The sequence below is a fragment of the Aotus nancymaae genome, unplaced genomic scaffold, assembly GCF_030222135.1.
Source record: "Aotus nancymaae isolate 86718 unplaced genomic scaffold, 86718_ANA_hifiasm-v0.15.2.pri h1tg000004l, whole genome shotgun sequence".
Taxonomy (NCBI): Eukaryota; Metazoa; Chordata; class Mammalia; order Primates; family Aotidae; genus Aotus; species Aotus nancymaae.
In genome coordinates this window covers 61,506,456-61,516,113 of record NW_026988415.1, presented here as the reverse complement: position 1 = coordinate 61,516,113, position 9,658 = coordinate 61,506,456, and the positions used below count along the sequence as shown (strand labels likewise).

Genomic DNA, 9,658 nt, shown 5'->3' with positions numbered 1-9,658 from the left:
TTCTTAATCTGATTGTCCAAATCGTGAAAATATGGATGATTCAGTGTCATCTTGCCAGAAATTCATTCGGCTGGATCGTAGATTAACATTTATGAGAGCCAATCCAAGCCATTTTCATCCAAGTTTTTGACACTTCATTTCAAAGCTGGCTCTTGGAAGTTGAGCGGAAAGTGACACAGTTGTGGTAATCGCCTCTACAGCTGCCGTAGGATGATAAACCGGAATCTACCATACCTATTGACTAACTATGGAAAAGTATACCAAAATAGAGGAAATTGGAGAAGGTACCAATGGAGTTGTGTATAAGGGTAGACACAAAGCTACAGGTCAAGTGATAGCCATCAAAAAACTCAGACCAGAAAGTGAAGAGGAAGGGGTTCCTATTATGGCAATTAGGGAAATTTCTCTATTAATAGGACTTCATCATCCAAATATAGTCAGTCTTCAAAATGAGCTTATGCAGGATTCCAGGTTATATCTCATCTTTTAATTTCTTTCCATGGATCTGAAGAAATACTTGGATTCTATCCCTCCTGGTCAATACATGGATTCTTCACTGGTTAAGAGTTATTTATACCAAATCCTACAGGGGTTGTGTTTTGTCACTCTAGAAGAGTTCTTCACAGAGACTTAAAACCTCAAAATCTCTTGATTGATGACAAAGGAAATATTAAACTGGCTGATTTTGGCTTTGTCAGAGATTTTGGAATACCTCTTAGCATATGTACAGATGAGGTAGTAACACTCCAGTATAGATCACCAGAAGTATTGCTGGGGTCAGCTCATTACTCGATTCCAGTTGACATTTGGAGTATAGGCACCATATTTGCTGAACTAGCAACTAAGAAACCACTTTTCTGGAGGAAGTTCCAAGATGGCCGGTTAGGTGCAGCTCAGGATTGCTGCTCCGAGTGAAAGTGCAGAGGGTGAGTGGATGCCGCATTTCCAGACGGATTTTTATTGCCCACAGACCAGGAGATTCCCAGGCGGAGGAGCCCCACGGGTTGCCAGGGTGGCTGTTTTGGCCGGTGCGGCTGTTTTGCCTGCACCCTGGTGCAGTGGCTCCCAGTGCGGAGTAAACGGGACTGTGTTCCCACTTAGCCAGCAAGGGGAGCTGAAACAGGGAGCCAGGCCAGGAGATTCCCAGACAAAAAAAGCGCCACAAATCTCAGAGCCACGGTTTCATCCGGCGCAGTGGGTCGCCACATGGGAAATCACACAGATCGCAGCGCCTATTCAACGGGCGACCAGGACATCTCGGAGAGAGCCCACCATTCAACTGAAAAACAAAAGGCTCTGAGGCAGGGAGCCAGGAGATCAGGCCTGGCTGGTCCCACCCCCACAAAATCAAAAACAAAAACAAAAACCAGCAATTGGAAATGCTCTAGGTTGAGAGTTTCACAGAAAGCACAGCTGAACCCGGGATGGTCCAACTCTGTTGGGGAGAGGTGTCCACCATTCCTGAGGCAGCCTGCCATTGCCGAGGCAACCCACCATTACAGAGACAGTCCGTCATTACAGAGGCGGGCCAACATTGCGGAGGCAGTTCTAACTACACCCATATAAACAGGACTGCAGGGAAGTTCACATGGCAGCTGGGCAGAGCACACAGCAGCTCAGCAAAGCCTCTGCAGGCTGAGAGTGACTAGGCTGCCTCCTTGTGGGCAGGGCAGCCCTGAAGAAAAAAAAAAGGCAGCAGCACAGCGGAAACTCATAAAGCCCTAACTCCCTGGGACAGAACACCTGGGAAAAAAAGGGGGGGTTATGAGTTCTGCTGCTGCAGACTTAAATTTACCTGCCCAGCAGCTCTGAATGAACAACGGGGCTCACAGCTCAGTACCTGAGCTAATATAAAGGACAGACTGTTTCCTCAAGCAGCTCCTTGAACCTCGTATATCCAAAGAGTTACCTCATAATGGAGAGCTCAGACTGACATTTCACAGGTGTCCTTCTGGGATAAAGCAGAAGAAGAAACTGGTAGCAACCTTTACTGTTTGGCAGCTGAGGCAAGTGATCCCCAGGCAAGCAGGGCCTGGAGTGAACCTCAGCAGTCCTACAGCAGAGAGGCCAGACAGTTAAAAGGAAAACTAAGAAACAGAAATAACTTCATCAACAATAAACAGGACGTCCACTCAGAGACCCAATCAGAAAGTCAACAACTACAAAGCCGACAAGTGGATAAATCCACAAAGATGGGAAGAAACCAGCGCAAAAAGGATGAAAACACCCAAAACCAGAACACCTCTCCTCCTACAAGGGATCACAACTCCTCACCAGCAAGGGAACAAGACGGATGGAGAATGAGTGTGATGAAATGACAGAATTAGCTTTCAGAAAGTGGATAATAAGAAACTTCCATGAGCTAAAAGAACATGTTCTACCTCAATGCAAAGAAACTAAGAACCTTGAAAAATGATTTGATGAAATGCTAACGAGAATGGACAACTTAGAGAGGAATATAAGTAAATTGATGGAGCTGAAAAACACAACACGAGAACTTTGTGAAGCATGCACAACTTTCAACAGCCAAACTGACCAAGCAGAAGAAAGGATATCAGAGGTCGAAGATAAACTCAATGAAAGAAAATGAGAAGTCAAGATTAGAAAAAACAGGGTAAAAAGAAATGAACAAAGTCAACAAGAAATATGGGACTATGTGAAAAGACCTAATCTACGTTTGATAGGTGTACCTGAATGTGACAAAGAGAAAGAATCCAAGCTGGAAAATACTCTTCAGGATATTATCCAGGAAAACTTCCCCAACCTAGCAAGGCAGGCCAATATTCAAGTCCAGGAAATACAGAGAACACCACAGAGATATTCCTTAAGAAGAGCAACCCCAAGGCACATAAACGTCAGATTCACCAGGGCTGAAATGAAGGAGAAAATGCTAAGGGAAGCCAGAGAGAAAGGTCAGGTTACCCACAAAGGGAAGCCCATTAGACTCACAGCAGATCTCTCAGCAGAAACCCTACAAGCCAGAAGAGAGTGGGGGCCGATATTCAACATCCTTAAAGAAAAGAACTTTCAACCCAGAATTTCATACTAAGCTTCATAAGTGAAGGAAAAATAAAATCCTTTGTGAACAAGCAAGTACTCAGAGATTTCATCACCACCAGATCTGCTTTACAAGAGCTCCTGAAAGGGGCACTACACATAGAAAAGAACAACCAGTACCAGCCACTCCAAAAACACACCAAATGGTAAAGAGCATCAACACAATGAAGAATCTGCATCAACCAACAGGCAAAACAGCCGGCTAGCATCAAAATGGCAGTATCAAATTGACACATAACAATATTAACCCTAAACATAAATGGACTAAATGCCCCAATCAAAAGACACAGACTGACAAATTGGATAAAAAGCCAAAAGCCATCAGTGTGCTGTATCCAAGAAACCCATCTCACATGCAAGGATACACAAAGGCTCGAAATAAAGGGATGGAGGAAGATTTACCAAGCAAATGGAGAGCAAAAAAAAGCAGGAGTTGCAATTCTCATCTCTGATAAAATAGACTTTAAAGCAACAAAGATCAAAAGAGACAAAGAAGGACACTACATAATGGTAAAAGGATCAATGCAACAAGAAGAGCTAACAATCCTAAATATATATTCACCTAATACAGGAGCACCCAGATACATAAGGCAAGTTCTTAATGACTTACAAAGAGACTTAGACTCCCACACAATAACAGTGGGAGATTTCAACACACCATTGACAATATTAGACAGATCAATGAGGTAGAAAATTAACAGGGATATCCAGGACTTGAACTCAGACCTGGACCAAGCAAACCTAATAGACATTTACAGAACTCTCCACCCCAAATCCACAGAATATACATTCTTCCCAGCACCACATCACACCTACCTAAAACTGACCACATGATTGGAAGTAAATCACTCCTCAGCAAATGAAAAAGAATGGAAACTATAACAAACAGTCTCTCAGACCACAGTGCAATCAAGTTAGAACTCAGAATTGAGAAACTAACCCAGAACCACACAGCTTCATGGAAACTGAACAACTTTCTGTTGAATGTTGACTGGATAAACAATGAAATAAAGGCAGAAATAAAGATGTTCTTCAAAACCAATGAGAATGAAGACACCACATACCAGAATCTCTGGGACACATTTAAAGCAGTCTCTAGAGGAAAATATATAGCAATAAGTGCCCACATGAGAAGCAAGGAGAGATCTAAAATTGACACCCTATCGTCAAAATTGAAAGAGCTAGAGGAGCAAGATCAAAAAAACTCAAAACCAAGCAGATGATAAGAAATAACTAAGATAAGAGCAGAACTGAAGGAGATAGAGACACGAAAAACCCTTCAAAAAATCAATAAATCCAGGAATTGGTTTTTTGAAAAGATCAACCAAATAGACAGACTACTAGCCAGATTAATAAAAAAGAAAAGAGAGAATAACCAAATAGATGCAATAAAAAACAATAAACGGGATATCACCACAGATTACACAGAAATTCAAACCATTATCAGAGATTATTACAAACAACTCTATGCACATAAACTAGAAAATCTGGAAGAAATGGATAAATTCCTGGACAGTTGCCTCCTCCCAAGCCTAAACCAGGAAGAAGTTGAAACCCTGAATAGACCAATAACAGGTTCTGAAGTTGAGGGAGCAATTAAGAGCCTACCACCTTAAAAAAGCCCAGGTCCAGATGGGTGCACAGCCGAATTCTACCAGACATACAAAGAGGAACTGGTACCATTACTTCTGAAACTATTCCAAATAATCCAAAAAGAGGGAACCCTTCCCAAATCATTTTATGAGACCAACATCATCCTGATACCAAAACCCGGCAGAGACTCAACAAGAAAAGAAAACTACAGGCCAATATCCATGATGAACATAGATGCAAAAATCTTCAATAAAATACTGGCAAGCCGATTGCAGCAGCACATCGAAAAGCTTATCCACCATGATCAGGTAGGATTCATCCCGGGGATGCAAGGGTGATTCAACATACGCAAGTCTATAAATGTAATTCACCACATAAACAGAACCAAAGACAAAAACCACATGATTATCTCAATTGATGCAGAGAAGGCCTTCGACAAAATTCAACAGCACTTTATGCTAAAAACCCTGAATAAACTAGGTATTGAAAGAACGTATCTCAAAATAATAAAAGCTATTTACAACAAACCGACAGCCAATATCATACTGAATGGGCAAAAGCTGGAAGCATTCCCTTTGAAATCGGGCACTAGACAAGGATGCCCTCTCTCACCACTCCTATTCAATATAGTACTGGAAGTTCTAGCCAGAGCAATCAGGCAAGAAAAAGAAATAAAGGGTATTCAATTAGGAAAGGAAAAGTCAAATTGTCTCTATTTGCAGACGACATGATTGTATATCTAGAAGACCACATCATCTCAGCCCAAAATCTCCTGAAACTGATAAGCAACTTCAACAAAGTCTCAGGATACAAAATCAACGTGCAAAAATCACAAGCATTCCTATACACCAATAATAGACATAAAGAGAGCCAAATCAAGAACGAACTGCCATTCACAGTTGCTACAAAGAGAATAAAATACCTAGGAATACAACTAGCAAGGAACATAAAGGACCTCTTCAAGGAGAACTACAAACCACTGCTCAATGAAATAAGAGAGGGCACAAACAGATGGGGAAACATTCTATGTTCATGGTTAGGAAGAATCAATATTGTGAAAATGGCCATACTGCCCAAAGTAATTTACAGCTTCAATGCTATCCCCATCAAGCTACCAATGACCTTCTTCACAGAACTGGAAAAAACCACCTTAAACTTCATATGGAACCGAAAGAGAGCCCGCATAGCCAAGTCAATTCTAAGCAAAAAGAACGAAGCTGGTGGCATCATGCTGCCAGACTTCAAGCTACATTACAAGGCAACAGTAATCAAAACAGCATGGTACTAGTATCAAAACAGAGAGATATAGACCAATGGAACAGAACAGAGGCCTTGGAGGCAACACAACATATCTACAACCATCCGATCTTTGACAAACCTGATAAAAACAAGCAATGGGGAAAGGATTACCTGTTTAATAAGTGGTGTTGGGAAAACTGGCTAGCCACATGCAGAAAGCAGAAACTGGACCCCTTCCTGACACCTTACACTAAAATTAACTCCAGATGGATTAAAGACTTAAACATAAGACCTAAAACCATAAAAACCCTAGAAGAAAACATAGGCAAAACCATTCAGGACACAAGAACACAAAATCAAACACCACCTGTTCTCACTCATAGACGAGTGTTGAACAATGGGAACACATGGACACAGGGAGGGGAGCACTATACACTGGGGTCTGTTGGGGGGGAGTGGGGGGGACAGCGGGGGGTGGGGAGTTGGAGAGAGATAACATGGGGAGAAATGCCACATATAGGTGAAGGGGAGGAAGGCAGCAAATCACACTGTCACATATGCACCTATGTAACAATCTTGCATGTTTTTCACATGTACCCCAAAACCTAAAATGCAATAAAACAAAAAAAAGAAACCACTTTTCCATGAGGATTCAGAAGTTGATCAACTCTCCAGGATTTTCAGAGCTTTGGGCACTCCCAGTAATGAAGTGAGGCCAGAATTAGAATCTTTACAGGACTGCTATTTTATTTTGTGTCCTTTTTTGGCTGTTTCATTTTTTTTACTAATTTTCTGAGGTAAAATTTCATTGGGTATTTGAAATCTTTCTTCTTGTTCTTCTTTTTTTTTTTTTTTTTTTTGGGGGGGGGGACAGAGTCTGGCTCTGTCTCCAGGTGCCAGACTGGAGTGCAGTGGCATGATCTCAGCTCACTGCAACCTCTGCTTCCTGGGTTCAAGCAATTCTCTTGTGTCAGCCTCCTGAGTAGCTGGGACTACAGGCATGTGCCACGACACCCAGCCAATTTTTGTATTTTTTAGTAGAGACAGGCTTTCACCATGTGGCCAGGATGGTCTCAGTCTCTTGACCTTGTGATCCACCCACCTCAGCCTCCTAAAGTGCTGGGATTACAGGCGTGAGCCACCACACCTGGCCTCTTTCTTCTTTAATATAAGCATTCATTACTTTCTTAGTTGATGCAATTTTGATTGAAAGAGATACTTGGAATAATTTCAGTTTTCTTGTATTTGTTATGACTTATTTTGTGACCTAACATTTGATATATCCTGGAGAATGTATCATGTGCTTGTCTAGAATGCATATTGTACTGCTGTTGGGGGAAATGCTCTCTGCATATCCTTTAGGTTCATTTTGTCTAAAGTGTTATTCAGACCTGCTGTTTCCTTATTGATTTTTTCCTATCCATTTGATATGGTGTGGTTGTGTCCCTACACAAATCTCATATTGAATTGTAATTCCCACAATCCCTGTGTGCCATAGGAAGGACCTGTTGGGAGGTAATTGAATCATATGAGTGGTTCCCCATGCTGTTCTCCTGATAATGAGTGATTTATCATGAAATCCAATGGTTTTATTATGGGCTTTTCCCTCTTCACTTGGCATTTCTCTTTCCTACCTCTATGCGAGGAAGGATGTGTTTGTTTCCCCTTCTGCCATGATTGTAGGTTTCCTGAGGCCCCCAGCCATGCAGAATTGTAAGTAAATTTAACCTCTTTTCTTTATAAATTACCCAGTGTTGAGAATTTATTTGTACCAGCATAAGAATAAACTTATACAGTAAATTGGTACCACAGAGAATGGGATGCTGCTATAAAGACATCTGAAAATATGGAAGTGACTTTGGAACTGGGTAACAGGCAGAGTTTGGAGGGCTCAGAAGAAGAAAGGAAAATGTGGGAAAGTTTGGGACTTACTAGAAACTTGAAATGCTTGGAAGACAGAAAGATATGGGAAAGTTTGGAACTGCTTAGAGGCTTGTGAATGACCTTGACCAAAATACTGTTAGTGATATGGACAATGGAGTCCAGTCTGAGCTGTACTCAGATAGATATGAGAAACTTCTTGTAAACTGGAATAAAGGTGATTCTCACTATGCTTTAGCAAGAGACTAGCAGCATTTTGCTCCTGCCCTTCAGATCTGTGGAATTTTGAATGAAAGAGATGACTTTAGGGTATATGGCAGAAGAAATTCGGAAGCAGCAAAGCATTCAAGAGGAAGCATAGCATAAATGTTTGGAAAAGTTGCAGCCTGTTGATATAATAGAAAAGAAAAAATCATTTTCTCAGGAGAAATTCAAGCCTGCTGCAGAAAATTGCATAAGTAACAAGGAGCCAAATGTCAAACACCAAGACAGTAGGAAAAATGTCTCCAGGGCATGATTTCATGACAACTTCTCCCATCACAGGCCTGGAGACCTAGGAGGAAAAAATAATTTCTTAGCCTGGAACTAGTGCCCCCCTGCTCTGTGTGCTGGTGCCTTGTGTCACAGATGCTTTAGCAGTGGCTACATAGGGCCAAGGTACAGCTCTAGTTTTGGCTTCAGAGGATGAAAGTCCCAAGTTTCGGCAACTTTCATGTGGTGTTAAGCCTGCAGGTGCACAGAAGTCAAGAATTGAGGTTTGGAAAGCTCTGCTTACATTTCAGAGGATGTATGGAAATAACTGGATGCCCAGGCACAAGTTTACTGCAGGGGTGGAGCCCCTATGGAGAGCCTCTACTAGGGCAGTGTGGAAGGAAAATGTAGAGTTGAACCCCCAACACAGTTCCCACTGGGGCACTCCCTAGTGGAGCTGTGAGAAGAGTGCCACCATCCTCAGATCCCAGAATGATTGATCCACCAACAGCTTGCACTGTGTGCCTGGTAAAAGTGACACTCAAAAGCAGCCATGAAAGCAGCTGGAAGTGGGGCTGTACACTGCAAAGCCACAGGGGCAAATCTGCACAAGGCCGTGGGAGCCCAACTCTTCCATCAGCATGACTGTGTTTTGAAATATAAGAACATCAGATTTGGAAGGGCTCAGGGATGGAATGATGTGGTTCAGCTTGTGTCCTAACCCAAATATCATCTTGAATTGTAGTTCCTATAATCTCCACTTTTCATGGGAGGTACGCATTGGGAGGTAATTGAATCATGAGGGTGAGTCCCCCATAGTGTTCTTGTGATTGTGAGTTCTCACGAGATCTGATAGTTTCATATGGGGCTTTTTCCCCTTTGCTTGGTACTTCTCCTTTATGCCACCAGGCAAAGAAGGATGTGTTTGCTTGCACTTACACTAGGATTGTACGTTTCCTGAGGCCTCCCAAGGCATGATTAACTACTCAAATAAACTTGTTTTCTTTATAAATTATCCACTATCAGGAAGTTCTTTATATCAGCATGAAAATGGACTAATACAACGTTGTTGAAGGCAGGCATTAATGTATCCTATTATTATTCCATTTGTGCCTATTTCTTCCTTAAGTTCTGTCAACTTATGCTTTATATAGTGCTTTGTTGTTGAGTTTTCATATATTTATAATTGTTTTATTTTCCTGTTGAATAATCCCATTTCTCAATACAAAACAATCTCATTTAATGCTTTTAGTTTTTAACTTAAAGTCTATGTTTTTCTGATATAAATTTAACTACTCTTGTTACTTTTGTTTACATTTGCATTAAACATCTTTCTTCTTTTCCTCAGCCGTAGTCTATATGTGTCTTTAATTCTAAAATGAGTCTCTTGTAGACACCATAAAGTTGGGTATTTTTA

General features: G+C 41.5%; 1 pseudogene; it reads left to right on the top strand.

Moving 5' to 3' along the window:
- The first annotated feature begins 247 nt into the window (after nt 1-247).
- Nucleotides 248-8,886, top strand: LOC105729860 (cyclin-dependent kinase 1-like; annotated as a pseudogene).
- Nucleotides 8,887-9,658: the final 772 nt, after the last annotated feature.